This window comes from Peromyscus californicus, unplaced genomic scaffold (assembly GCF_007827085.1).
Source record: "Peromyscus californicus insignis strain IS unplaced genomic scaffold, ASM782708v3 Scaffold_20__1_contigs__length_68692818, whole genome shotgun sequence".
Taxonomy (NCBI): Eukaryota; Metazoa; Chordata; class Mammalia; order Rodentia; family Cricetidae; genus Peromyscus; species Peromyscus californicus.
This window is the reverse complement of record NW_026294503.1, coordinates 42,683,788-42,708,466: the sequence shown is the minus strand read 5'-3', so window position 1 is coordinate 42,708,466 and position 24,679 is coordinate 42,683,788. Positions and strand designations below refer to the sequence as shown.

At 49.3% G+C, this 24,679-nt stretch overlaps 1 long non-coding RNA gene and 1 other non-coding gene across 8 annotated transcripts in view; one reads left to right on the top strand and one right to left on the bottom strand.

Moving 5' to 3' along the window:
- Positions 1–24,018, bottom strand: part of LOC128116705 (uncharacterized) — an 84,818-nt gene extending 60,800 nt beyond the window's left edge. For 3 of the 7 annotated variants that reach the window (XR_008220559.1, XR_008220560.1, XR_008220561.1), the window contains exons 1-3: positions 23,575–24,014; positions 20,627–20,834; positions 9,705–9,858 (exon numbers count right to left, since the gene is read on the bottom strand). This is a non-coding gene — a long non-coding RNA (uncharacterized LOC128116705). Of the gene's footprint in view, positions 1–5,883; positions 8,581–9,704; positions 9,859–13,813; positions 14,197–20,626; positions 20,835–23,574 lie in introns of those variants that run through there. The other 4 variants (XR_008220558.1, XR_008220557.1, XR_008220556.1 and 1 more) reach the window with 3 other exon arrangements.
- On the top strand, positions 9,696–9,861 carry LOC128117259 (U1 spliceosomal RNA). The gene has a single exon (XR_008220749.1). It is a non-coding gene; the product is annotated as a U1 spliceosomal RNA (small nuclear RNA).
- Positions 24,019–24,679: the final 661 nt, after the last annotated feature.

Sequence of the window (24,679 nt, the reverse complement as noted above, 5' to 3'; positions counted from 1 at the left end):
ACTGCCTAGGCCGGCCACATCCCCATTTACTCTTCACACAGCACAGGTCAAAGGGCTGAAGCTAGAGAGGGTAAGTAACTTGTCCAAGGACACACAGTAGGTAAGTGTAGGAGCTGTATGTGGACTCTAGAATGCCCTTTTTTTTTTTGGTTTTTCGAGACAGGATTTCTCTGTGTAGTTTTGGTGCCTGTCCTGGAACTCACTCTGTAGACCAGGCTGGCCTCGAACTCACAGAGATCCACCTGCCTCTGCCTCCCGAGTGCTGGGATTACAGGTGTGCGCCACCACCGCCCGGCTTAGAATGCCCGCTTTTAAGCAGGAAGTTCTTTACCTCAAGAGAGAGGGGAGGAAAAATGTAAGTGTGGGTGGGTTAGAGCAGGAGCAAGCTATGTAAGGGAGACCAGAAGGCCCGAGCTGTGGGACGATGTGGCAGGGGAGGGGAGGACACAGAAAGGCAGGACACCAGGCAGGTCTGCCGGGCCAGGCCAGGCGGGTTCCAGAGGACACAGCGACGAGTGTCCGCTTTCTCATGTCTGGTTTGCTGAGCTTCTACACTATGGAGAGGCGGTTTACTAATGACAGGCTGACTGAAAAGATCAGCCATCTTCTAAAGCCCTTCTGTAAGGTTTCAGGATGGCCCCCTAGCCAGGCTGGGGTCAGTAGGTACTCAGGTCTACAGTGAGATGCAGGTCAGCCTGACTTCACAATCCGCCAGCACTTGCTGACTCATCCCAGTGACCCAGAGCCACGCCCTTTGAGTCTGTTCCGGGGCTCTTTACCATCCGCAGAACACAATCCCACAGCTAATGCTATTTGATCCTTACACAAACCCAGAAGCCAGGAGGGCAGGCATGGTTCATCGCCTACTTGAAAAGATGAAGAAACCGAGGTTCTGAGTGGAGAAGCCACTTACTTAGGATTCACCAGTCAACCAGGGAGCAACAAGGCTCCCACGCTGGTCTTTTGGCTCCCTGCTCAGGCTTTCTACCTCTCACACCCAGGGTCTGTTTTCCAGTGTCAGTCAGCACCATTCAGCTTGCTCTGTGACCCAGAATTCTGGTTGGAATCCAAATAATAAGATAACAATAATTACAAACAGACACAGCGGGACAGCCTGTGATCCCAGCACTTGAGAAGCTGAGTCAGGAAGACCTCAAGTGTTTTATTATTATCATTATTATTTTATGTGCATGAGTGTTTCACTTGCATGGATGTCTATACAGTATGCACGTGCCTGGTGCCCACAGAATCCAGAAGAGAACACCCCCTAGGATGCTTTAGAATCTAGAGTTTAGATCTTAGATGCTCTAGATGCATTCGGATCCCTTAGGAGAGAGTTACAGACAGTAGTGAGCCATCTTGTGGGCACTGGGAATCAAACCCAGGTCCTCTGGTAGAGTCCTCTCTTTAGCCCAAGGTTCTCAAGTTTGAAGCCAGCCTGGGCTACATACTGAATTCAAACAGCACAACCCTGGCTCAAAAAAAAAAAAAAAAAAAAAAAAGCGGTGCTGGGGCTGTAGCTCAGTGGCTTGCCTCATATGTGCAAGGTCTTGGGTTCAATCCCCAGCACTTCTAAAGAGATAATTATAATAATTATAGCCGGGCAGTGGTGGCGCACACCTTTAATCCCAGCACTCGGGAGGCAGAGGCAGTTCCTGTGAGTTCGAGGCGGGTCTGGTCTATAGAGTGAGTTCCAGGACAGCCAGGGCTACATAGAGAAACTCTGTCTTGACAAACCCAATAAATAAATAAATAAATAAATAAATAAATAAATAAATAAATAAAAATAATAATTATAAAAGATCTAACTGCCTTGGGAGCTCTTACTTCTGGTACCTGCTTCAGGCTTTTCCCATGCTATCGATCTAACTCCACATGGCAAGTCTATCCAAGAAGCGGGTGATGTCAGTCTCATTCTGCACATGAGAATGGAGAGTCTCATTTCAGGACCCACGCCAGGGAAACTGAAGTTCTCATACCAGGAGCCTAAAGCACCCCAGAGACCTTTCTCAGTGTCCCCCTCACCCCAGTCCTCCCACAAAGTCTAGCCCTAACAGTCCTCACTCTGATGCCCTGAGGACCCTCCCACAACCCTCAGCATTTCGTGCTGTGAATAGGGAGGGCTCCACAAATTAATAAAGGGAATTAAACACCATTTTGTTTTTATACAGTATCCTGGGAGTTGTGGGAGGACTGTGATAAAAGTGAGGTCAGACTGGGACTCCAAGGCCAGCTTCTTAAGGTAAGGGTGATAGTCAAAGGTGACCTTGATCTCCCCATCTGTAAAATGGGTTAACAACACTAAGTGCCACTACACACACCTTCCCCAGACATGTATGTTGGGAAGATCAAAACGACCCAGGGCCCCAGCCTTTGAAAGCTTTCTGAGGAGGCTATAAGGCCCCCAAAGATGGCCATGTCCTAGTCTCTGGGACCTGTGGGCCATCAGAGGAGAAGTAGGTCAGATGAACATGCCAAGGGGGCATCAAGGCTGCCGGTGAATTGAGGCTGCTAATCACATGGCCTTGTTAAAATAGGGGGATTTCCTGGGTTTTCTGGGTGGGTCCAGTGTAATCGCAGTTCTTCTGTTTTGTGTGTTGTTGTTGTTGTTTGTTTGTTTTTTGAGACAAGATTTCTCTGTGTAATAGTCCTGGCTGTCCTGGAACTCGCTCTGTAGACCAGGCTGCCCTCGAACTCAGAGAACCACCTCTGCCTCCCAAGTGCTGGGATTAAAGGCGTGCACCACCACTGCCCGGCCACAGAAGTTCTTAAGATGGTCATGGTGGCATATGCCTATACTCCAAGCGCTGGGGAGGCTGAGGCAGGAGGACCATGAGTTCAAAGTCAGCCCAGGATACATGGTGAGACCCTACTTCAAACCAGACAACCAGAACCCTTAAAATTGTAGGAGGGAGGGAGAGGAAATCCAGGGAGGTGTGATCACAGAGGATGGGTCAGAGGGGTGCAAGGCTGCCTCTGGCTTTGAAAATGGGGGCGGGTATCTCAAGAAACTGGTTCTCTCTAGGACTTCCGGAAGAGCCCAGTCCTTCTAACACCCTGGGCTTCTGCCCTCCAGAGCTTCAAGAGATACATCTGCGTTGCCTCCGGCCATCCACATCATGGCCGTTTGTCACAGCAGTAATGGATCCATACATGCTGGTTCCTCTCTTACCACTCTGTTGTGCAGGCTTTACCTCGTGTTTGACACGAAGTTTTGTGGCTGGGACTCGAACCCAGGGCTAAGCAAAGGCTCCCACACTGAACTCCACCCCCAGCCCTTTGCTTCTGTTCTACACATGAAGAAACAGCCTGCGCAGGTCCGCGATCATACACTGGCTAGAGGTTACGCGATGGCAGTCTAGACCTCAAGTGGTTCCTAATATTTTCCTCCATGAGGCTTCCTCTAAGCGACAAAAATATCCAAGAGTCCTTTGTGCCGGGGGGCGGGTTCCCAGGCTCATTGGTCTGTTAGTGGCGATCGCAGCTTTCCCACCAAGCCCCCATTCTTACTGCCTCCACCCCAGCCCTTAGCCCCCATTTGTCCTTCTGTCTCAGAACTGTCCTGGGAGTCCAGCGCTCTGTGAAAATGGGGCTCTCCTCCCCTGTCGCGGTCCTCCCCCACCCCTTCCTGGTAAAGCACTCTTTTCCCTGCTCTGTGCTGTTCAGAGGATGGGTGGGTGTAAGGCACCCTGAGGCCAGAAGACGGTTCTGAGGAGCTGCGGTTCCCACCGGCCTGGGGCCCCTGGAGAAGGAGGCCACAGAGAGGGGCAGAGGAGAGGAGGAAGAGGGTGTGGAGAGAGGAGGAAGGATGAGTAAGGGGAGGGAGGCAAAGACAGAGGGCTCGAAAGAGATACAAGGAGACCCGAAGAGAAGAGAGGATAACCGTAAAATGGAGAGCAGAGGACGGGCAGAGGCACCGGGCTGGGTCAGCCCAGCCCAAGGGATCCTGGGAGGAAGGTTAAGGGTCTGCATCTCTATCCTCTAGGTCATCAGCCCCCTCCTGGGATCTACCATCTTAGTTGGGAGCGAAGGGCTGTAAATAACATGTTTCCTCGCCACAAATCATCTTTCCTGTCACATGTCAAATGGGCATACTAAATCGATGTTCTTCTCCCTGCCCCGTGGCTGCCTGACCTATTTGGATGCCCTTCCTATGGTGGGCAGGGACCTCTCACATTGATTCCCCTCGCCTTGCCAGGGGCAGAGCAGGCTGTGTATGCCATTCAAAAGAATATTCAGCTGAGTTAGGTACCCGTGCAGGGGCTGAAGCCTTCAGGAGCCACAGTGGTGGATCGGCTTGTGTCTAGTGTTAGGGCTCTTTTGGCCACACACCCAGCAGCAGCTTGGTGGCTCTGCCCCTGAGCTGGCGGGAGTGTGCCTTGGGGTTGTCCCTTGCTGGCTCTGTAATTTCCTTAATACCATTTCTCCAGCGGTTCTGAAAGCGTGATCCAGAGACCCGCAATTAGAATGCTGTTAGCAATACAAAGAGCGCATTAGAGCCGTGGACACGCGTGTCCTCCTCCCTTCCCACCGCCCCCATGAACTGGCCTGCTACTTCCTGTTGCTGCAACACTGTTCCCGGGATTAACGATGGAGGAGAGAGGTTTGTTTCAGACTATGACTCTGCAGACCGGGATGTCCAAGAGCTGGCACCGGCGTCTGCCTGCCTTCTGGGGAGGGACCTGTGACACTGCTTCAACTCACTTAGAAAGCAGCTTGACCAGCATGTGGGAGTGAGACCAATGGGTGGGGGAGGGGTGGGGCGGGGAAAGGGGGGAGGGGCGTTTTACTAGAGAACAACCATCTCTGATAGACGTGAATCTGGCTCCACACCTTGGCCCTAAACCCTCCAACTAGGCTCCGCCCCTCAACACCTCTTACTAGGCTCCGCCCCTAACAGCTCCAACTAGGCTCCGCCCCTCAACCCCGCCACTTGAAGAATTCTAGTTTAAACGCAAGAACTTTTTTGGTCTCTCCTTCAATGCTAGGAATTGAACCAGAACCTCACACGTGCTAGGCCAGCAGCACAGGAACTTCTGATGTATACTCACACCAGAGTATCTACTGGCTCAGTCAGAGACTGGGGACAGAGCCTCGGGTTCCGTCAACAGCACCCCATAAACCCGATGTGGAGGTGCACACCGGTAATCCCAGCACCCAGACGTGGAGGCAGGAGATTCAACACTTCAAGGAGATCCTCAGTTATGTAGAGGGTTTGCTCTCAAGACAAACAACAAAACTAACCCAACAAAAACCAGGGAGAGGGTCGGGGAGGAGAGCAGTCTGTTTAATAAAGTACAGCCCTGGGTGCAGCTCAGTGCTGGCTGCCGGCCTCGCATGCACAAGGCCCAGAGTTCCACCAAACAAAACAAGCCACCCAGGAGAAGTGAGTGGTACCTAGAGTTTGAGAAACATTGTTCTAGTACATTCTCTCAATCTCTCTCTCTCTCTCTCTCTCTCTCTCTCTCTCTCTCTCTCTGTCTCTCTGTCTCCCCCCCCCCAACTAAACCATAAGAGTTCCCTTTGTACCTGAGTCCCCTAACTAAAAAATGCGGCCTCAATCGCCTCCTGGCCATTGCAGAGGCAGGGTGGGGACTGCAGGTGAATGGCCCAGTGTTTGATAAGGTCCCACACACGCTGGTGTTCAGTGTTCCCCAGTGAACTCCCTTGCTTTGGGCCATCTCTTTATGCAGTTTGACTCAAAAGGTACTTTTGGTTTGGTCTGGTTTGGGTACATACCAAACACAAAAATACAGGTTTTTATTTTATTTTTTTTAATGTGCACTCGTAGGTATGATGGGGTCAGAGGACAGCTTGCAGGAGTCAATTCTGTCGTGCTACCATTAAGATTTGGAGTTAAATTCAAGCTGTCAGGCCTGCATGGTGAACGGTGAGCACCATTATCTGTTGAGCCATCATGCTGGCACGTGTGTGTGTGTGTGTGTGTGTGTGTGTGTGTGTGTGTGTGTGTATGTGTTTAAGATTTCTTTTAAAATATTTAAATTAGATTTATTTATCTTACTTTATGACTGCTTTGCCTGCATATGCATACCACATGCGTGTGTGTTTGGTGCCTGTAGAGGTCAGAAGAGAGCATTGAATACCCTCAAACCAGAGTTGTGAATGGTTGTGGGTGGTGGGAATTGGCCTTGGGTCCTCCACAAGAGCAATGAGTGCTCTTAACTGCCGAGTCATCTCTCCTGCCTCAAGATTTATTGGTTTTATTTTACGTGTATGAATATTTCATGTGCATGAGTATTTTGCCTGCATGTATGTGTATGCATATACATGTACGCATGTATGTGTGTGTACCACCTGAGCACCTGGTGCCTGGGGAGTTCAGAAGAAGGCATTGAATCCCTTGGAACTGGAGTTACAATTGTGAGTCATCATGTGTGTGCTGGGAATTGAACCACTGAGAATCCATTTTTCCAGACCCCCCCCCCCTTTTTTTTTGAGACAGGGTCTTATGTAGGTAGCCCTGGTGGGTCTTGAACTGCTGACCCTCCTGCTTTCACCTGATGAAATGCCTGTCATTCCCTTTCAAAGAGTGCTTCAAACCTTGCTTGAGTTGAAAAACTCAGGTTTGAAACGCTAAAGACCAGGAGAGGTGGGAGGAAGCGGATGCTGAGTGGAAGGGATAGACATAGGGAAGAGCCACTGTGGGCCAAGGAAGGTGACCCTGAGGAGGGCCTGCTGGTTAGACACAGCTAGAGTCATCTGGAAAGAGGAATCTCACTCTGTAGACCAGGCTGGCCTCGAACTCACAGAGATCTGCCTGGCTCTGCCTCCCGAGTGGCTGGGTTTAAAGGCTTCAAGAGGAAATCTTATTTGAAGGGTTGCCTTCCTCAGATTACCTGTAGGCAAGGCCTGTGGGGCATTTTCTTCATCAGTGATTGGTACAGGAGGACCCAGCCCACTGTGGGTGGTACCAGCTCTGGCACGCAGTCCTGGGTTGTATAAGACAGCAGGCTGAGGCAGCCATAGGAGGCATGGCAGTAAGCAGCACTAGGCATCTGCTTTAGTTCCTGACTTCGTACTCCTGCCTTGAGTTCTTGTGCTGCGACTTCAATCAGGAGTGTGGCCTGAGCGTTGTAAGCTTTTGGTTATGGTTATGGCTTTTACCACAGCAATAGAAACCTAATACAAGGGCTATCACTGGATTTTATATTTATTTAGAGAGACATGTGCACCAAAGTGGACTTTCTTTTTTTCATCTGCCAACAGCGACTAGACTCAATAAGCTCAAAGAAACAATGGGATGCATTGTCTTGCATCAGGGCAACATCCTGGGGTAGATCTCTACTTTCAGGCATGATGGCATCCAGGTGCTCCAGTGAGCAATATCGTGAGACCTTTGTCTCCCATATCTGTCTCTATTCACTTTCCCTTCTATGGGGCCCAGACTAAGGTGCATACATACATCCCCCCTCCACAGTAGCACAAATGACCTGGAGATATGGTACTATAATCTATCTGTTTAGCAAATGTGGGAGAAAGTCCAGAGTTAACTCTGAGAGCACAGCTTGGGCCACCTGCTCAGCCTTGAGCCGCTCAATCATAGCCAAATGAATGAAGACTTCTGATTGATGGACTCCAGGGTCATGTGTCAAGCCCTGGATTTCCCAGAGCAAAGGCAGCTTCATAGGGATAAAATGTACCAAAGTAGAGCAGGGGGACTGGTTTCCCACTTGAAAATGGAGTATGTAAGAAGAAAAAGAAAGGAATTCTGGGAAAGCCAAGGGCAGCATGCCTACTCCACCAAAGAAGATGCATCCAGGTAGTTAAATTGGGAAGAGGCTGTTTAAAGAGGATGGGATGATGGATCCATGGCTTTAAGGCAGGTGGGATGATGGACCTGTGGCTGTGGATGGGATAATGGACCCATGTTTTTTTTTTTTTGGTTTTTCGAGACAGGGTTTCTCTGTGTAGCTTTGCGCCTTTCCTGGAACTCGCTTTGGAGACCAGGCTGGCCTCGAACTCACAGAGATCCGCCTGGCTCTGCCTCCCGAGTGCTGGGATTAAAGGCGTGCACCACCACCGCCCGGCTGGACCCATGTTTTTAAGGAGGATGGGATGATGGATCTGTGACTGTGGATGGGACAATGGATCCATATCTTTAAGGAGGGTGGGATGATGGATCAGTGGCTTTAAGGAGGATGGGATGATGGATCTGTGGCCAGCTGCTGCAGAATAGGTGGCCACAGCCTTAGTAGCTTAAAACAACAGATATTTGCTAACTCACAGTTTCTGAGGGTCGGGACATTTTGTGAGCACAAAAAGTTCAGCCAGAAGCCCTCCTGTACCATGGGACCTCACAAGGCAGTAAGCACAGTGCTAGTCATACTGGCTGGGGCTGCAGTCTCACCTGGGGCTCAACTAGGGAGGAGAATCTTCCTCCAAGCTCACAAGGCCGTTGACAGAATCCAACTGTTAGCCAAAGGCCTCTCTCACTTCCTTGTCCCATGGTCTCTTACTCTTTGGATGCCTGCTTCTCTCAGGTCAGCAAGGGCTCCTCTCACGATGACTGTCCCACTTCATGCGACATAAACCCACACACGCTGTCACCTTGGACATCCTCTGTTGGTTAGAAACATAAGAGAGCACAGCCCTACTTGTACTTTGGGGAGGATGTCACCCAAGGGTGTGGCCACTAGATGAGGTTTGTGGGCATGCCCTAATACTCAGCTTCCACAAACCCAGGTGCCGTAGCATTGAGCTGAGCCACACCTAGAAGGGGCAGAGAACTCGCAGGAGTGGATGCATGGCTTGAAAGGAGGTCTGTGTGGGACTGCTGTTGCCTGTCTCTCTCCCTGTCAGCTCTTCAGGGCACAAGCTCTACTTTGTCACTTGTCTTCCCCAAATCCAATCAGCTGGCACATTATGGGCCCTCAGCGATGCATCCTTGTACTGAACATCTGGAATAGATGACATATCCGAACCCTCATTTGTTCCCTCATTCACCTGGTCACCATTCATTCATGCATTCATTCAACAAGCAAGAACTGAACTCTAACCATGCATCAGGCCCTTGCCAGACTCTGGGACACAACTGGAGTAAGGACAGGGCTCTGGCCTCGAGAGCCTTAGGAATCACAATCAGCACTGTTGAGTATAGTCTGTGGTCTGTGAAGCCCTGGCATACCCTGTGCCCTGACCCTGGTGAAGGACATTCTGGAGGGACACAGAAGATATCCACAAGGACAGTGATGCTGGGTGAGGCCCATCATGTGTCGACAGCTGGACTCACTCCCTAGTGCTCTCCAGGACCTGCTGCCTGGTGCTCTTTAGGGCCTAGTGGAGGCAGGATAAAATGGCAGGGGAGGGAGTCCCCGATCCCAGGGTCTGGTTGAAGTCTGGTGCCATTGGGAGTTAACAGTTCCAGCACAGGGGCTGGAGAGATGGCTCAGCGGTTAAAAGCACCAGCTGCTCTTTCAGAGGACCCGGGTTCAATCCCCAGCACCCACATGGCAGCTCACACATGTCTGTAACTCTAGTTCCAGGGGATCTGGCACCCTCACAAAGACATATATGCAGGCAAAACATCAATGCACATTAAATAAATGAATGAATAAATAAATAATAAATAAATAAATAAAAAGAATGCCAGCATAATTAACAAAACTTGACATGAAGTTTGTCTATGGAGAGATGGTGATCCTTTTATATAAAGATATTTCAAATAAGAATGTTGAATACTTTACCTGGCAGGGGAGATACCATGATCACAAAGGTGGTTTTCCCAGGGCGAGGCTTATCCATTGCAATCCAGATGTGCTGACCCCTGTGATTTCCCCAAATTTGGGGAAACTCGACTGCATAATTTGTGGTAGTGGGGGACTGTGTTTGCGCTCTCCCCTGAAGAAAAAAAAAAAAAAAAAAGACTGTTGAAATGTCAATGAGCTGTGCCCAAGAGTCTACAGGTCTATGGCCAATAACGTTTTATGACCAAGTATAGCCATCCTCTTTTCCCACCTGTAAATATGTAATTTCCTCGGAATCTCACAAGCCAGACTGTAAACTCCATTTATGGTAAAAAGGCGTGCCTTAACCCCTTGTATAACCTTTGTGACCAAGGGTTTCTCCTCATCAAGTTGCAATCCTGTCCAAAGCACCTAAGGAGCCACCCTGTAATTTTATTTTCTAAAAAGAGAAAGTGAAAAAAAGGCCCCTTAGGAAGCTCTGAGATGTGACTTTAGAGGCCACAGAAATCCTTCACATGGCTACTGGGAAGGCCCTTAAGCAGGACTCAGAGCACAGCAGAACCTGGGTGGGACTCATGCCCCGTCTCCTTTTCCATTAACCCCCGTGTGCTTAAATCTGTGTTAAGATCTCCTGTTAGGAGCTGGTGAGATGGTTCAGCAAACTCTAGCAGAGGATCTGAGTTCAGTCCCCAGCACCCACCTGGTGGCTCATAGCCATCTGTGCCTCCAGTTCCAGGGGATCTGACATCCTCTTCTGACCATATGTGCAGACAAACAAATAAAAACAAGGAAATCTTTTTTTGTTTGTTTGTTTTGTTTTTGTTTTTGTTTCTGGAGACAGGGTTTCTCTGTGTAGCTTGTGCCTTTCCTGGAACTCCTTTCCTGGAACTCACTCTGTAGCCCAGGCTGGCCTCAAACTCACAGAGATCCACCTGCCTCTGCCTCCTGAGTGCTGGGATTAAAGGTGTGTGCCATCAAAGACTGGCTCAAGGAAATCTTTTTTAAAAAACCTCTTCCTAATAAACTCCAGTTCTATCCTCATACCAACGTGTCCTGAAACTTTTTTCCACGGCAAAGTCAAGAATCCTAGCTTCAGCCGTGCAGTGGTGGCTGAAAATTTTCATCCCAACACTCAGGAAGCAGGCAAATCTGACAGCCAGGGCAACACAGAGAAACCCTGTTATAGCGGAAGTTTTCTCAGGTCCCTCCCGGCCCCACGGTCCCGAATTCCTCTGGTCCTGCCCCGCCCCAAGGTCCCTCAGCCAGTTATAAAATAATCATTCAGAGGCTTAATATTATTTTCAAACTGTATGGCCTATGGCAGGCTTCCTGCTAGCTGTCCCTTATATTTTAAATTAACCCGTTTCTGTTAATCTGTGTTCTGTGGCTTTATCGGTCTGCTGGAATGTTGCTCCCCTGGCTCCGCCTTTCTCTTTCCTGTCTCTCTCTTTGGATTTCCCACCTGCCTCTAAGCTACCTTGCCATAGGCCAAAGCAACTTATTTATTAACCATGGGAACAACATATATTCACAGCGTACAGAAAGACATCCCTCAGCACCCTGTCTCAAAAAACCAAAATTAAAAAAAAAAAAAAAAAAAAAAAAGGAAGAAGAAGAATCCCAGCTTTACTGAACAGAGATCTCTGCAGAGATCTCAGGCAGCAGCAGGAGGCTGTATTTCCAGCCTGTGTTCTACTGCTGATGATGACATGGTCTCAGGACACTGTTGAGTCCCATCACCTCCATGACTCCCTGGTTCAGGTTTGGGAGCTACCCGGAGTGGTCCCTAGTGAAACTGGGATGTCCTCCTTAGGGAAGTCACTTGGGGCCCTGGGAGCTGGAAGGGCCTGATGAGTGTCCACTGCCTCCTCCACAAGCATGATAAGAAACTGACCACAATCCTTATTAGGTAACTTTATTACTCAAAGCAGGAAGAGTCTGGGGTGAAAGGTGAAGATATGGCCTTGGTCATTGTGGAGGACAGAGACAGAGAACTGTCGCCTGAGGGTTCTGGGTCTTGTGTCTGGGGTCAGAGACTCCCCTCTGGTTGTGCTTTCTTCTTGCTTCATACAGGTAGGATACTTGCTTCTACGGCTCTGGAAACTCCGCTCAACAGTATAGCCACCAACACTCTGTTCCTGGGGCCACAGCCGGGTTTTTGTTTCTCAAGCCCTGGGGCTCTGACTTGGTTTAGAGGGACGTGGACCTGGAGATGGGGATTTGAATATGTGGAGTGGAATTGGGCTGTCAGCCTGTGCACCATAGGGAAGTGAGTGGCAGCACTGCGTATGCTCCAGCAATTTTCAAGGCAGCTGCCCTCAGCTCCACTCACGGGAGCAGAGGACACAGGACACACAGCTCCTTGTTATCAGTCCTGGTGACCTGAAGGTTGAGCTCTGAAGTGCCAAGAAGAGTCAAGAGCTGCTTCCGGAGGACAATAGTCACAGTCCACTGCCTCTTTGAGCAGGGGGAAGCTAAACAAAGGGTCATGGGCACTGGCGGTGGAGAGTCCACCCGCTTCAGGGTGAAGTTAATACAGAGTTTCCCTATCAAATAGAAGGAGCAGAAAACTCGTGACCAGGCCAGGGAGACGGCTCCGTGGATAAAGCGCTTGCCCCACAAGCACAAGGATTCAAGTTCAAATGCTCACAGACCACACTTAGGGCTATGCAAGCCTCAAGGCTAACTGTAATCCCAGCACTCGGGAATCCAAGTTAGGGAATCCCTGGGGCAAGCCGTCCAGCTAGACCAGCCGGAATCAGCGAAGTCCTGGTTCAGTGAGAAACCCTGCCTCAATCAATAATGGAGGACACCCAGCATCAGTGCTCAGGGCCTCTAGCTGCACATGCTCACATGCACACTTTCACCTACACAGGCACTAACACATGTTCAAACAGGCGTATGCACGTGTATGACCTCCCTCTACATGTCCGCCGTGGCACGTGCACACACAATAAATTAATGTAATTAAAAAAAAAACTCGGGCTGGAGAGATGGCTCAGAGGTTAAGAGCACTGACTGCTCTTCCAGAGGTCCTGAGTTCAATTCCCAGCAACCACATGATGGCTCACAACCATCTGTAATGAGATCTGGTGCCCTCTTCTGGCCTGCAGACAGACATACATGCAGACAGAACATTGTATACTAAATAAATAAATCTTTAAAAAAAAAAAAAAAAAAAAAAAAAAAAAACTCAAGCAAAACAATTCTTTGTTTTGATTTAATTATAGACACAGGAAATGGCAACGTACAAGGCATAGTTGGATGAACAGTGAGCTCTCAACTCAGCCTCCCCCAGTGGAACAGCCTGCAGAGCACAGAAAGATGTCAGACCCAGAAAACGGACACACTGCAAGCCACAGCCCTTACTCGGATCTGGCCGGTCAAGCATGCATTGTCTGTGTGTGTGTGTGCATGTGTATAGCTGTGTACATTTTATCACATGTGTGTGACCAGCTGCCTCACTCCTGTGCCTTCTGCCACTCTCCCCACCCCCACAATGCCCAGAAATGATGATGTGAACTTTGAACTGTGAGCTGAACTAAAACCCTTTTTCCCGTAAATTGTTTTTCTTGTTGTTTTTGGTTTTTGTTTTTCTGAGGCACGGTTTCTCTATGTAGCCTTGGCTGTCCTGGAACTCAATCTGTAGACCAGGCTAGCCTTGAACTCACAGAGATCCACCTGCCTCTGCCTCCCTAGTGCTGGGATCAAAGGTGTGTGCCACTACCACCCGGCCATAAAATGGCCTTGTCAGGCTGTTTTATTGGCAACAGAAAAGAAGCTAAGACAGTTACCTATATCATTCCTTTTCAACACAAGAGGGGACTGTACTGGGGCATGAGTACCAAGAACCAAAGATCACTTTGGGTCGGGCCGTGGTGGCGCACGCCTTTAATCCCAGCACTCGGGAGGCAGAGGCAGGTGGATCTCTGTGAGTTCAAGGCCAGCCTGGGCTACAGAGCAAGTTCCAGGACAGCCAGAGCTACAGAGAGACCCTGTCTCAAAAAACCACCCTCCCTCAAAAACAAACAAACAAACAAACAAACATCACTTTGGACAGTCTCTGGGGCTGGCCATGTTGCATTTTCGACAGAAAGGCAGTAGGTCACCTGCATTCTTCTGTCTGTCTGGATGACAAACAGATTGTCCTTTGTGTCTTGAGAGTGTGTGAGCAAGCAACAGGATATAAGGATGCCTGGAGCCCAGCACCCCAGTGCCTCCGTGCCAGCCTTGTGTACTACCCCAGGCTGTACCACTGGAAAGGCAGACGTCTCAGTCCCAGCAAAGCGAAGACACCCCCCACTCTTGTCACAGTGGCTTCATCTGTCCTCATTGCTGGTCCAGTGGCTGTCCCCTCCCTCACTCCCAGCTCCTCGACCTCTGCGTCTATTGGAGGCTTGTTGAGGGAGGGTGCTGGAGACTGAACACGGGCTCTTGTTGCCCCATCAGCTTCTGTTCCTGACCCTCCTGTCACCCAGGCAGGCCCAACAGTCTGGAAAACAAGATGAACAGCCTCCCTTAGGCTCCATTTTCACCCCCCAAAGGGCCTCATCCCTTTCCACACCCAGCAGATCCGCTGTGAAGAGCTTCATTCCTCCAAAGCTGCTGAGAACCATAGGCTGAAACTGTCCTAGAACAGGCCATTAGCACCATCCTTCCCCACAGTCATGGCTGCCTGCCCAGATGCACTTGGCAGTCTAGGAAGTTTTTCCTCACCAGTCCATTTGCTCATCTCAACCTGAAAATAATCTTGTAAGTCCCATTTTCTGAATGAGGAAGGCAAGCCTGAAGCAGAGCTGGCTGATGAGGGGTAGGGGAGGATGTAGGGGATCAAGGCTCTGGTCCCCAAATGGCAGCTTTCTTCCTGATCACAGCCCTTGTTTCTCTGTCCAGCACCTCTGGTCCCCATGGGTCTCTCTGTCCAGCATCTTTGGTCCCCATGGGTCTCTCTGTCTAGCATCCCTGGTCCTCCTGGGCCTCTCTGTCCAGCATCTCTGGTCCCCATGGACCTCTCTGTCCAGCATCCCTGGTTCCCATTGGCCTCACAGCAGGGTCTTGATCTTAGTGCTGAGGAGGGTTGCCCATGTGAGCCACTCACTCTTCATTCGAACAAAAGGATGGATGTGGGAGACATTGGGAAGGTAGCTGGGACGTGCCTGTGCCTTCTGGGGGCCATGGACCGCTCGTTTACAGACTTATACTGTAGCAGAGAAGATGGACAGGAAGCTAGCAATGATCAAAACAGTGAGCTACAACTTCAGACCCACTGCAAACTAAAAGGTATAATACTTGCAAGTGTTGGAGACAGTGCAGGGAGAGGAGAAGCGGCCGGGACACTGTGGAATCTTAACAGATATTCTGGAAAGCAACTGGGTGGTATTTGAGCTGAAGAGTGAGCATGTCTCAGGACCTAAAGTTCCACTTCTGGGGGAGCCTGGGCAGAGACACTCACTGCAGCACTGTTAGTGACAAAGTGAAGCAGCCCCACTCAGAGCGGGGTGACAGTGAGACAGAGCAACTAGCACAGGTAGAGCTCCAAATAGATTGATAGTGTGCGTGCGCGTGTGCATGTGCGTGTGTGTGTGTGTGTGTGTGTGTGTGTGTGTGTGTGTGTGTGTCTGCGTCTGCGTCTGTGTCTGTGTGCATGTATGTCTTTGTTAGGGTTTCTGTTGCTGTGATACAATATCGTGACCAAAAGCAACTGGGGGAGAAAAGGGTTGGTTTCAGCTTACAATTCCCGGGTTATAGGTTATACTTCATTATGAAGGGAAGTCAAGGCAGGAACTCAAGGCAAGAAATGAAGCAGAAGCCGTGGAGGGGTGCTGCTTACTGTCTGCTCGTTATGGCAATGTCTCTCACTGAATCACTAGCTTTTGGATTGAACTGCCTGGCTAATTAGGCCCCAGGGCCTCCCTCCCCTTCCCAGTCCTGGGACTATGAATGAGTGTTGCTAAACCCCTTTTTACATGGCTGCACCCACATCAGGTGGCTCACAACTGCCTATTGTTACAATTCCTCACAACTCTGACCTCTGTAGGCACTTGCATTCATGTGCACACACCTCCTACACACATGCACATAATTAAAATAATAAAAACAAATTTTTTTTAAAAAGTGAGGCTGGAGAGATGGCTCAGCAATTAAAAATAGGTTCTGATCTTACAGAGGACCTCCCAGCACCCACGTTGAGTGGCTCACACTGCTTTCAACTCCAGCTCCAGGCGGTCTGATGCAATATCCCACTTGCATACATGATTAAAAATAAAATATTTAAGAACAATTTTTTTTTTTTTTTTTTGGTTTTTCGAGACAGGGTTTCTCTGTGTAGCTTTGCACCTTTCCTGGAACTCGCTTTGGAGACCAGGCTGGCCTCGAACTCACAGAGATCCGCCTGGCTCTGCCTCCCGAGTGCTGGGATTAAAGGCGTGCGCCACCACCGCCCGGCTTAAGAACAATTTTTTTTTTGAGACAGGGTTTCTCTGTGTAGCTCTGGCTGTCCTGGAACTCACTGTAGACCAGGCTGACCTCGAACTCAGAGATCTGCCTTCCTCTGCCTCCAAGTGCTGGGATTAAAGTCATGAGCTACCACCACACAGCAGATTTTTTATTTTTGTTTTGTGTGTATGGGTGGTTTGTCTGTGTACCACATACATTCCTGGTGCCCATGGAAGCCAGAGAGGGCATTGGATCCCTTGGAACAGGAGTAACAGACAGCTGTGAGCCACCATGTGGATGGTGGAACCAAATCTAGATCCCCTGCAAGAGCAGCAAGTTCTCTTAACCACTAAACCATCTCAGAGAGAGAGATGGGGGGGCGGGGGGGGGGGGGGGGCTATAGACATAAAGTGATGCTTCTCAAGGTCACTCAGCTGGGGCACTAAGATCCAAACACACCAGGCTGGCTCCCAAGTCCACATCTTTGATCACAACAGGATGGCATGAAACTGGCCTTGCTTGTGAGTTAGTGGGCACAACAGCGTATGTGGAACTGCAGCAGGCAGGGAAGGCATGGGCTTAGCAAGGGCTCTCAGCCGACGAGGCACCCCAACAGTTCCTTGTTTGTTGTTGTTTGAAATTATATATATATATTTATTTGTGTGTGCTTGTGTGTGTATGTGTGTGTGTGTGTGTGTGTGTGTGTGTGTGTGTGTGTGTGCTGGGTCACACGTGTGCCACAGAGCCGGCTTGGAGGTGAGATGACTGCTTTCAGGAGTCAGTTTTCTTCTGCCATGTGGGTCCTGGGCATTGAACTCAGGTCGTCAGGCTTGGTGGCAATTGCCTTTATCCACTGAGCCATCTCTCTGGCTCTGAACACTTTTAAGGATGGGTTGGCACTTGGGAGGCAGAGGCAGGTGGATTTCTGAATTCGAGATCAGCCTGGTCTACAGAGCGAGTTCCAGGACAGCCAGGGCTACACAGAGAAACCCTGTCTGTCTAGGGGGGGGAAAAAAAGGTAAGTTGGAGCTAAACTGTTAACCTGAGGATGAGCAAAGGTAACACAGTAGTCCTCCAGAGCAGAGGGACAGAGACAGGGTCAGTGGACAGGGACCCTAGCTCATGGAACATCGCCGGGGTTGGCTCAGGTTAGGTGTCATTGGGTGTGCGAGTGTCAAGGACTCCTGGCTATGAACCCACCTGCGAATCAGAGAAGGCACCAGGAAGGGTCCTCCAGGGTGGAGTCCTGGTCCTGCCTGCCCTGGCCCTAGAAGCCTTTGCTTGTCCCTGCAATTTGTGACATTCCAGCATGTCCCCAGACATGTGGCTTCTATACACACAAGCCCTTGCGGTCAGCCTGAAGCAATGCTCTCTCATCTCGGAGTAAACATGTTTGGGGTTTTATTTTCTCTCCTTCTTTGTTTATCACTCCAGGCATCTCCCTGACCCCCCAGCTGAGATGAGGGCAAAGGCTCTTCTGACAACATGAGAAGCCAGGGTGGCCTTTTGTTAAGGACTTTCATCCTGGTCACGAGGACCAAAGCGGTAGTCCTTGGAGACAGCTTTTTTTCTGGTCCTTTGCAGACTAGCAACAGCCTGGGAAAGGAGCCAGCACAGCTCAGGCCCCCAGCCCTAGTTTCATGAAAGAAGGTCGGGACAGATATGCAAAGAGCCTAGCTGTGGTCCCTGCTACTGATTCTTTTAATCCTGACTTCTGCCTGTAAGATAGGAGGAGTTTACCTGATCTGTGGACAGGCAATACGAGTACAGAGAAGTACACTGACTAGTCTTTTTTTTTTTTAATTTTTATTTTTTGCTCATTGATGTTTTGCACATATGTCTGTGTGAGAGTGCCAGATCCCCTGGAACTGGAGTTACAGACAGTTGTGAGCTGCTATGTGGCTGCTGGGAAATGAACCCAGGTCCTCTGGAAGAGCAGTGAGTGCCCTTAACCACTGACCCATCTCTCCAGCCCCCACTTACTGGTCTTGAGTCACACAGCGTATGGAGTCTGGCTGACTGGCTCTCTCGTTTTTTCTCCAACCCTTCCCTGGGCCCCTGGGTTGGTCAGTGCTGGGGGAAACACTGGGACCTCAGAGAAGAGTAGGCAATTGTTTTCCCCTCTCCCGCCAGCCTCACTCCAAAGAAACCAAGGTGGAAATAATAGTAGGTGACGGCACTAAGGGCATGCTTTGTCCTGGGTGCTGCCAGCATCCTCAGTGCGTGGAAGAAACGACACAGAGAGGGAAAGCAACTCAGCTAAGGCCACACAGCCTGTGAGCATCAGAGGTAGGATTTGAGAGTAAGGAGTCCCCGAAGACCGCTCTGTTGTCTGAGACAGAGTCTCGAACTGTAGCCCAGGCTAGCCCTAGGTCTCTCGCTCCTATTGCCCTGGCCTCTGGAGTTCCGGGATTACAAATGGGCGTCACCGTGCCTGTTTGAAAGGGAGATTCTTTGTTATGTGTGCACTACCACAATTCATTAAGCTCTGAAAAAGAATGGTTATGGGGAGAGAGTGCAGCTCAGCTGGTAGAGGGCTTGCTGAGCACACAGCAAGGCCTGCATTTGATCTCTTCAGCACTGCATACGATATGGGTGGGGGTGGGACCGATGGTCCATGTTCATAATCCTGGCACTGAGAAAGCAGCGGCAAGAGGATCGGGAGTTCAAGGTCATCCTTAACTACCTAGTGAACTAAAGGCCAGCCTGGGCTACAGTTTTTGTTTTGTTGTTTTGTTTTTTAAAGTGGTCTTTCTGGCCTTCCGGAGGCAGAAGCAAAAAGATTACAAGTTCCAGGCCAGCGTGAGCTACACAGAGAGACTCTGTCTCGAAAACAAACTGATCACCTTTGGATGTCTAGGGGTCCCCTGGCATGGGAACTGCACACTGTCACTAACTGCCACTTCATCTGTCTCCAGAATCTGCTGAGCTTACAAACCTGGATCTCACTGTGGGTTGAACAACGGGCCCCAGCCCCGCTCTTCCCCCCCTGGAGTTCCCGTGCTCCCTCCTGTCCCCGTGTCAACTGTGCTGCTTTGTATTTTCACATCATCTCCCCCACGTAGCCCTGGCCAGCCTTGAACTTACAGCAGTCCTCCTGCCTTTCCTGTGTTGGGAAGATTGTTGACTATTCTAGGGACCCCAGTACAGGGAGAACCGTGGCGTGTGTCTTTTTGTGACTAGCTTATTTTTCTTAGCACACTTGTCCTCAGAGTGCCCCCACACTGTCCCATGTGTGAGAACGATCTTTCTGTCCAGGCTGACAAAGCTGGGCGTGGTGATGCAAACCTTGGTGTGACGCTGAGGTGAGGAGAAGTGAGTGGACTTCGGGCAGAGATAACCATACTTCCCAGTTTAGATCCTGGGGAGGAGACCCAAGACCCTGAGGACCGAGAATGCTCTTTGGATCGTTGTTATAGGCACCCTTGTTGCTGGTGGCCCCAGTTTGAGAGAGACAGGGTCAGCATCTTACACTTGGCCTTCCCAGAAGCCCTGTGATAAACATGCATCCTCTGACTGGTGTTGCCTTGGACTTCAGCGCTCTGTCTGTCCTCAGCTGTTTCCCACTGTGAGGCGAGAACCCAGTGCCAGGAGGCCAGAGAGGAGTTTATTGGCTCGCAGAGAGAAAAAAATCCAGGATGAACTGGACACAAGAATCTGGATGGAGTCCCAGCCAATGTGATGGGAGCGAAAGCAACATGGGTCAACGGACAGTCAAGTCCCACACTGCAGCCTCTGTCCCCTGCTTAATGAGTGATGTCGCACAGACTGCTAGTTTTATGGCAACTTGATACAAGCTAAAGTCATTTGGAAAGAGGGGAACCTCAATGTAGAAAATGCCTCCATCAGACGGGCCTGTGGAAAGTCTGTGGTGCATTCTTTTTTTTTTTTTAATTGATGATTATTGTGGGAGGGTTCAGCTCACTGCGGGAAAAGCCACTTGTGGGCTGGTGGTCCTGGGTTCTATAAGAAAGCAGGTTGAGCAAGCCATGTGAAGCAAGCCAGTAAGCAGCACCCTTCCATGACCTCTGTTTCAGTTCCTGCCTCAGGTTCCTGCCCTGTTTGAGTTCCTGCCCTGACTTCCTTCAGTGATGGACTGTGCTGTGGTACTATAGGCTGAAACAAACCTTTTCCTCCCCAAGTTGCTTTTGGTCATGGTGTTTCATCACAGCAATCATAAACTCAACAATGACGCAGCCTAGCCTGCAGGGTACCGTGACAGGCACAGGGAGAAAGGCTGGGACTTGGCTAGCATACTTCCTTCCCTCCCTTGTTTGGTGGAGTATGGTCCCTAGTGTGGAGTATGGCCGCTGGGCTGACTCTGGGGCCGGGTGAAGGAGAAACCAGAAATTTGTCCAAGGCCAGCGGTGTCCTGGAACAGCTGGAGGAATGTGGAAGTGAGTGGTTCCTGGCCGGTGGCGTAGATGCCCATGTAGGGGATTAGGGTGAAGGGAGAGCTGTTGCCCCTTCGGGAGCCTTCTCCTTACCTTACTGGAGTGTCAGGGAAAGCCCAGAGGGGAGGAGTGACTCAGCCCTGAATAGCTCTGATGCTGGGGAAATCCACTGCAATGCTTCCAAACAGCTCATTTCCTTCCATAGCTGGTGACTTCAGAAGCTTGGGGAGTGTTTACAGCAAGGCATGGTCAGTCCTCCAGAGGTGACCTTTGATGGAGCTTGAATGTTTTCCTCGTGAACCTGAGAACAAAACACGAGTCTAGCTTTCTGTGGGTGAATTCCAGCCCAGGAGACAGCAGGTCACATTTGGTCTCCTTGCCCAACTTACGAGATGGAAGATTAACCTTGGTTTAATACACCTTTATTATTCTTTTTATTGTACTTACATTAATTACATTGATCGTGTGTGTGTGTGTGTGTGTGTGTGTGTGTGTGTGTGTGTGTGTGTGTGTGTGTATGCAGGCATGTGTCCCTGGCATATGTATGAAGTCAGAGAACAACTTCCAGAGGTCAATTTTCTCCTTCCATCCTGTCAGTCTCAGGTTTGAACTTAGCTTGCCAGGCTTGGCAGCCAGAGGCTTTACCCACTGAGCCAGCGCACGGCCTTTATATTTACATTGAAAACAATAGTTTAAAAAACATGTCCATGCTGGGCAGTGGTGGCACATGTCTTTAATCCCAGCACCGGGGAGGCAGAAGCAGGCGGATCTCTGTGAGGCCAGCCTGGTCTACAGAGCGAGTTTCAAGACAGCCAAGGCTCCACAGAGATATCCTGTCTCGAAAACAAATAAAAGCATTTCCACAATAACACCTTTCTTTCTTTCTTTTGTTCTAGACAGGGTGTCTCTGTGTAACAGCCGTGGCTGTCCTGGAACTTGCTCTGTAGACCAGGCTGGCCTTGAACTCACAGAGATCCACCCGCCTCTGCCTCCTGCGGATTAAAGGTGGGCACCACCATCACCGGGTCACAATAATACTTTTAAAAATTATTATTTATTTGTTTATTTAATGTGTATGGGTGTTTTGTCTGCACCACCTGAGTGCCTGGTGCCCAGGGAGGTCAGAAGACAGCATCACACAGATCCCCTGGGACTGGAGTTATGGACAGTTGTGAGCCCTCAAGGTGGGTGCTGGGAATTGAACCCTGGTCTTCTGGAAAGCAGCCGGTGCTCTTAATCGCTGAGCTATCACTCCAGCCCCCACAATAACATTTTAAAGGTGCAGAGGATGTGTGGTGAGAGACAGATGATCCCTTCTCACCACGTTCCTGCTCTCAGTTCCTGCTCCCGCACAAGCAGAGGCTCTATCACTATCTCTATCACTAGAGGTCTCTGTCTCTGCCGGAGGCTCAAGAGCTCTTTCTAGGAGGCCAGGGAAGCCATACCTGGAGCTGCAAAGACAGGTGAGAGTGTTTGCCATAGAGATGCAGCCCCCAAAGTTTTCCTAAAGCTTTATATATTTTTGAGACAGCCTTGCTACACTGCCCAGGCAGAACTTGAACTTGGAATCCTCCAGCCTCAGTCTCCTGAGTAGCTGAGATTAAAGGTCTGTGCTACCAGGTCCACTTTTGTCTTCTTCTTTTTTTTTTTAATGTAGAAAATACTTTTAGTTCATGGACCATAGAGAAATCCATGGTAGTCTAGATTCGGCCTGTTTGCTGAGCAAACCCCAGCTACATGTGTGCAAACCCCAGCCCTCTACTTACACTTTTAAATTTTATACAATGTCTATAAAATTTAGCTCTAAGTTTTAGTGGTCAGGACCTCTACTACTATCTATATTTTAATTTTTGCACGATTTGGAGAGCTTGCAGATTCCCAATATTACTTAAATTGTGGAAGTAATAAAACAATTCTAATTCATTTTGGTTTAGCTCAGGCTAGCCTTCAACACATTAGTAGGTGAGGCCAGCCTCAGTGTTCTTAGCCTCCAACCTCTACCTTCCAAGTGCTGGGACTACAGGCATGCATATTCCACACAGCTTCTACCTCACTTTGAGTAGGTTGTGTGAATTGTCCGTTCACTTTCTTGGCCCATTAAAAATTGATTACTTATTCTTCTGGGAAAACTCTGTATAGCTTGCTCATAATAATTCTTGAGTTAGTTTCTAGTGTACAATTTCTCCCACTTTAAATGTCTTTAGAAATTATAAAATAATCTGAAGCGTATTTACAAGAAAAAAATTGTGGTTGGGTGTGGTTGTATATACGTGGGAGGTGGAGGCAGGAGAATCACAAGTTCAAGGCCAGATTTGGCTACAAGAGAGCCTGTCCAAAATAGAAGGAAAAGAAAGAAAACTGTGAAAGAAAAGATTAACGAGGGATGAAAGAGTCCGTTTCTTCTGACACATTAAATGTATTGATGTGTGTGTGAGAGTGTGTGTGAATATGTGTGTGTCTGTGTGTGTGAATATGTGTGTGTCTGTGTGTGAGAGTGTGTGTATGAATGAGTGTCTGTGAGTGTGTGAGAGAGAGTGTCTGTGAGTGAGTGTGAGTGTGAGTGTGTGTGTGTGTGTGTGTGTGTGTTGCTAGGAATCAAACCCAGGACCTCGCACATGCCAGATAAATGCTCTACTACAAAACTATATCTGTAACTTAATTTATAAAAACATAGTCATTACACATTTTTTTCTTGTTCTTTCAAAAAAAAAAAAAAAGATTTAGGAAGATGTATTCTGCTAGTAAAAGGTAGCTGGCCCAGGGTTCGTAGCCCTGGAGGCCCTGTGCTCAATTTTGGAAAGCACCTCCTGCAACACCACAAACATCATAACTGCCCCTCCTTTGGCCTTCTGGTCAAAAGAATGGAATACTTCTGGACTTGGGTGGAGAAATGACATTCTGATCTGCTCTAAAGATAAAAACACTACATTATGTACTGTGTCTCCTCCCCTCAGAGTTAATCTAGGGGTGGTGAAAAGGTTTAGTGGGTAAAGGTGTTTGCCAATAAGCCTGGCAACCTGAGATTGACCCGCAGGACTCACCTGAGGGAAGGAGAGAACCGATTCTTCTGTTGTTGCTGCTGTTGTTTTTCAAGACAGGGTCCTGCTGTGTAGCCCTGGCTGTCCTAGAACTCGTTCTGTAGACCAGGCTGGCCACGAACTCACAGAGATCCACTTGCCTCTGCCTTCTGAGTGCTGGGATTAAAGTCATGCTCCACCACAGCCTGGCCTCTTGTGGTTCTTGCAGAGGACCCAAGTTCAATTTTCAGCACCCACAGCATGTAACCATCTGTAACTCAGTTCCAGGGGATCCAACACCCTCTTCTCTCTTCTGCAGGCCCCAGGCAACACGTGTGGTGCATATACAGACATTCAGGAAGAACCCTCATACCTGTAAAATAAATCTAAAAAGAAATAAAAGAGATGGGGAGGTTAAGCCAGCTGGCTGGCCTGTCAGTCACCAGGACAGGAATCAACTCCCCCAGAAGCTGAAGGCATGCTAAGGAGACGGGCGGAATAATTACCCCCTTAATGAGATGATGTACTTGTTCTTCCCAGAAGCCTCTCTGTCAGTGCAGCCACCTACAGAGCCTCTGCCATGCAGCCTTCCCCCCTTCCTAGGTTCTGCAGAGCAACTGTTCCTTTTACTTTTTCTCTCTCCTCTTCTCTTGGATAGTGGCCAAAAGCCTAAGCATGCTTTCTCTGACACTCTGGGCGTTCTCACGCTTTCTCTGAAGCCCCCTTCCCCTTCCGTTGTATGGCTACTTGCTGACCCTCATTGCTGAGCATGCAGGGCTTCTTGGATATTAACTCAAGGGTTATGACTTTCTTTCTTTAAAAAAATTAATATTTATTTATTGCTGGGAGTGACATGAGCATACGGAGACATATGTGGATGTCAGAGGACAACTTGCAGGAGTGAGTTTTTCTCCTACCATGTGGTGCCTGGGAATTGAACTCAGGTCTTATTAGGCTTGGTGGTGAGTGCCTTTACCCGCTGAGCCACCTCACTGACCCGTTACTTTCTTCCTTGTCTCCATTTCATTTCACACGCCACTTACTGAGATTTACAGCTTGCCTGCCCTATGGCTTTCTCTCAAACTCTACCCAAATTATCTGCAAGCTTTCTTCTGAGTGTGTTTCTAGA